At 36.8% G+C, this 5481-nt stretch overlaps 1 non-coding gene across 1 annotated transcript; it reads left to right on the forward strand.

The window, feature by feature from the left end:
• The first annotated feature begins 3371 nt into the window (after positions 1-3371).
• LOC119626677 (U6 spliceosomal RNA) lies at positions 3372-3475 on the forward strand. The gene has a single exon (XR_005242824.1). It is a non-coding gene; the product is annotated as a U6 spliceosomal RNA (small nuclear RNA).
• Positions 3476-5481: the final 2006 nt, after the last annotated feature.

Below are 5481 nucleotides of genomic sequence, written 5' to 3' on the forward strand. Positions count from 1 at the left end.
AAAACCTGTTACTAAATAGTACCAAATAGAGATAAAAATATTAAACGTTGTGACTCTGGAAGCTTGGGAGGGGAAGAAGCTCTCATGGTCACTATAAAGTTGTAAGGAGGGATGAATGTGTAATCTGAAGAGAATCAAGTGCCTTCAAATATACATTTCATTGCATGGGTATAAATAGATCTGTGTGATTCTGTTTATTTTGCAATGATATCAAAACTCTGTGTCATGCCTTGCACTAATGATGGCATATGGAAATTAAGTTACCAATTTTACCTTCTACAATTTACATTACTGGAGAAGCTTACCAACTAACCAACTAACCACCCAAACAAACAGTGTGTTCAATGCTATGACAGACACATGAAAACAGTGTACTGAATCTAGAAAGTGGGCACAGGTGGAGCAGGGAAGACTTTATCTAAATGAAAGAGATCCCACTCTCTTATCTCCTCATAGCAACTATAATTTGGCAATCATCCATAGATAAAAGTGCCATTGTGGGAGCTTTGAAAGTCAGATAGGAGATTGTAAAACCTCCATGGAGCCCAAGACAGAGGAGGGCTGTCCAACTGTGGTTCTGGCTATCACTAGATATGGCCTGGTCCCCCTGTAGACTCAGCGACATCCTTGTTAGGCCTTGGTCTTATCACTAGAATCATGTGGCAAAGGCTCTGGGAAAAGTCACACCCACCTGTGCCAAGGGAGACAGCCCCCCCTGACCTCATTCCTGGCTGTAGATCCTGAAGCAGCCCTGTAATTTGGCTCCAGCTCCTCTCAGGAGTGATCTGAGAGCAATCCTGTCCACAGGGACCTGTTGAGAAACACTCCTGCTCATTGCCCCAGGGACAGGCCAGTCCACCTTGATTCCACCGTAAGTCTTGAAGTGATCTTCCAACCTAGCTCCATCTTCTTTCGGCTATACTCCGGGAGCAGTCCTGCCCACTCAGTGACCCTCTGGGAGACATGCCCATCTGTGCCTCCAGAGTCAGGCCTGCTGAATTTGGTCTGACAGTATATCTTGAAGCAGTCTTATTTTTCAGCTTCAGTCGTATTTTGCCTCAGTCCAGGGAGCATTCTGCCTTCCAAGGAACCTGGCAAGAGGCATGCCCATTCATGTCCCTGGAAGTAGGCCTGCCGACTCTAGTCTCAGTTATGGACCCTGATGCAGCCCTGTGACTCAATTCCAACCCCTCTCAGTCTGGAGCCAGTCCTGCCTGCCCAGAGATCTACCCAGTGACCCAGTAGGAGACCTTCCAGTGACTTGGAGGAAGCCACATTTATCCACAGTAACAGGTCTTTCAGCTGTGGACTCCACTGGAGAACAGGCTAAAGTGCTATTTGATCATGATCCTAAAGGCAATACCATGAGGACCCACCAGGAGAAAGTTTTTACCTGTTGAAATCAGTTCTATAAAGACTGAAAGAGATATTTGTTCCTTCAAATGTACAGACACCAACACAAGGCTACATTGTACAATCCAGAATCAGGCAAGCATGACACCACCAAAGGAAACTAATAGACCTTGCACAACCAACCCCAAGGAAATGGTTAACTATTAGTTGGATGAAAAATAATTCAAAGTAGTCATGTTAAGGAAGCTAACTGAGATGCAAGAGAACACAGATAGAAAACAAAATCAGGGAAACAATGCATTAATAAAATGAGTAGTTTAATAAAGAAATAAAAAGTATGAAAACAACCAAACAGAAATCTTGAAGCAGAATGATAAAATGACAGAATAAAAAATACAATACAGATCTTTAGTAGCACAGTCAATCACGCAGAAGAAAGAACCAGTGAACTCAAGGCAGGACCTTTGAAATTAGCCAATTAGAGAAACAAAAAGAAAAAAATAAAGTGAAGAAGGCGTAAGAGTCCTATGAGATGCCTTTAAGTGAATAAATTATGAGTTTTGGGAATTCGAGAAGGAGAGAGAGAGAAAGGGGCATAAATCTTATTTAAAGCTACAAACTTCCCAAATTTTGGAAGAGATATGGATATTCAGATACATAAAGCTTAAAGAACCCAAGCCAAGCAAGATCAACCTAAAGAATAATACCCTAAGGCACAGTATAATTAAATTGTCAAAAGTGAAAGCCAGAAAAAGTTTGAAAGCATCAAGAGAAGAGATCATCATACACAATGGAACCCCCATAAGTCTATCAGTGAACTTCTTAGCAGAAATTTTACAGGCCAGAAGGGAGTGGGTTGATATATTCAAAGTGCCAAAAGACTCAAACTAACTGCTAAGAATAATATATCTGGCAAAACTGTCATTTAGAAATAAAGGTGAGATAAAGATATTTCCAGATAAACAAGAGCTAAGGGATTTCATCACTACTAGATTTGACTTACAAAAGTAATAGTCTTTTTTCAAGTTGAAATGAAAGTTTGCTAAGTAACAACATGAAACACATGAAAGTGGAAAATTTACTGGTAAAGGTAAGTATATAGTTAAAATCAGAATATTCTGATGCTGTAATGGTGATATGTAAGTCACTTTTAACTCTAGAATAAAAGTTAAAAGATCAAAGTTTTAAAACTTACTATAGTTCCAATAATTTTTAATAGATACACAATATAAAAAGATGCAAAGTGGGACATCAATAGCATAAAATGTGTGAGGGAGAAGAAAAACTGAAGAGCTTTAAATGCAGTTGAATTCAAGGTGTTATCAGTTTTAAATAGAATGTTATAAGATGTTTTATGTAAGGTCTATGCTAATTACAAAGAAAAAGAAACTCTGGTGGATACACAAAAGACAGAGAGAAAAAAATGAAAGCATACCACCACAAAATGTCAACAAATCATAAGGGAAGATAGCAAGAGTGAAAGAAAGAAACAAAGACATTACAAAATAGTCAGAAAACAATTACAAATGACAATAATAAATTATTTACCATCAATAATTACATTAAATGCAAATAAATTATTTAATCAGAAGACACAGAGTGACTACATGGATTAAAAAACAAGCTCCAACAACATACTACCTACAAGCAACTCATGTTAGTCTTAAGGACACAAATAGGATGATAGCAAAGGGATAGAAAAAAATATTTCATACAAATAAAAACCAAGAGAGCAGGGGTATCTATTCTTATATAATACAAAGTAGACTTTAAATCAAAAACTGTCATAAGAGACAAAGAAGGTCATTATATAATGATGGAGGCATCAATTTACTAAAAGGATACAACGGTAAACATATACACCCAACAGGAAAACACTTAAGTATATCAAGAAAATATTAACATAACTAAAGGAAGAAATAGACAATAGTTAGAATATAATAATAGTAGCAGATGTCAACATACCACTTTCAACAATGAATGTATCATACAGACAGAAAATCCATATGGAAATGTCAGTGCTCACTTTTGCAGCACATACACTAAAATTGGAATGATACAGAGATTAGCATGGACCCTACACAAAGATGACATGCAAACTGGTGAAGCATTTCATATTTTTTTTATTATCAGAGCAAAGCAAATCAAAACTACAGTGAAATATTATCTCACCCCAGTTAAAATGGATTATATCCAAAAGATGGGCAATAACAAATGCTGTCAAGAATGTGGAGAAAAGGGAACCACTGTACACTATTGGTGGGAAAGTAAATTACCACAACCCTATGAAGAGTATTTCAGAGGTTCGTTAAAAAACTAAAAATAGAGATATTGTACTATCCAGTCATCCCACTGCTGGGTATATACCCCCAAAAAGGAAATCAAGATATCGAAGCGATATCTGCACTCCCAAGTTTGTTGTAGCTCTGTTCACAGTAGCCAAGAATTGGAAGCAACCTAAGTGTCCATCAACAGATGAATGGATAAGGAAAATGTGGTGCTTACACACAATGGAGTACTATTCAGCCATAAAAAGAATGAGATTCACTCATTTGCAACAGCATAGATGTAACTAGAGGATATTATGTTAATTGAAACAAGCCAGGGACAGAAAAACATATTCTGCATGTTCTCACTTGTTTGTGAGATCTGAAAATCAAAACAATTGAATCCATGAAGATAGATAGTAGAAGGATGACTACCAGAGGCTGAGAAGGGAAGTTGCGGGGTGGTGTATATGTGGGAGGAGGGTATGGTTAGTGGGTATGAAAGTTAAAATTAGTAAATAAGGCCTAGTGTCATATAGCACAATAGGGTGACTATAGTCAATAATAATTTAATTGTATATTATCAAATAACTAAAAGATGCCAGGTGCAGTGTCTCATGCCTGTAATCCCAGCACTTTGGGAGGCTGAGGCTGGCACATCACTTGAGGTCAGGAGTTTGAGACCAGCCTGGCCAACTTGGCAAAATCCCGTCTCTATTAAAAGTACAAAAATTAGCTGGGGATGGTGGCACACACCTGTAGTCCCAGCTACTCGGGAGGCTGAGGCAGGCGGATCACTTGAACCCATGAGATGGAGGTTGCAATGAGCTGAGATCGCACCACTGCACTCCAGCCTAGGCAACAGAGTGAGACTCTGTCTCAAAAAATTAATTAATTAAATAACTCAAAGAGTATAATTGGATTGTTTGTAACACAAAGAATGCTTGAGGGGATGGATACCCCATCTTCCATGATGTTATTATTGTGCAATTCTTTAAGTGCCTATATAAAAACATTTCATTTATCCCTTAAATATATGCACCTACTATGTATTCATAAAAATTAAAAAACACAAATTATGATGAAAATAAAAATAAAATATAAGGAAGCAGCAGGCTTGAATTAACGATACAGGCTAAATGGGCCTAACAGACATACACAGAACATTCCATCTAATAGTGGCACAGTACACATTCTTTTCAAGCACACATGAAAAAACTGTCCAGGATAGAGATCATCTGTTGGGACACAAAACAAATCTTAAAAATATAAGATTAAAATCATGTCTAGTATTTTTTCTATCCACAATGGTATGAAACTAGAAATAAACAACAAAGAATCTTAGAACAATGACCAATATGTGGAAATTATGTAATGCACTCTTGAACAACCAATGGGTCAAAGAAGAAATCAAAAGGGAAACAAAAATTATCTTGAGACAAATTAAGAGGGAACCACAACATATTAAAACTTATGAGAAAGGTGCAAAAATAAAAAAAATACTAGCAAGCTGTCTTCAACAGCATATTAAAAAGATCAAATGCCGTAATCAAGTGGCATTCATCACTAGGGTGTAAGGATGTTTCAATATATGCAAATTGATCAATGTGACAGTATATAAACAGAACAAATTTTAAAAATCATATAATTATCTCAATAGATGCAGAAGAACAAATTTTAAAAATCACATAATTATCTCAATAAATGCAGAATAAGTATTTGACAAAATTCAACATCTTTTTTTTTATGATAAAAACCCTCAACAAATTAGGTGTAGAAAGACTGTACTTCACATAAGAAAGGTCATATATGACAAGCTCTCAGCTAACATCATGGTCAATGGTGAAAACTGAAAAGCTTT

Source organism: Chlorocebus sabaeus, chromosome 1 (genome assembly GCF_047675955.1).
Source record: "Chlorocebus sabaeus isolate Y175 chromosome 1, mChlSab1.0.hap1, whole genome shotgun sequence".
NCBI classification, from domain to species: domain Eukaryota; kingdom Metazoa; phylum Chordata; class Mammalia; order Primates; family Cercopithecidae; genus Chlorocebus; species Chlorocebus sabaeus.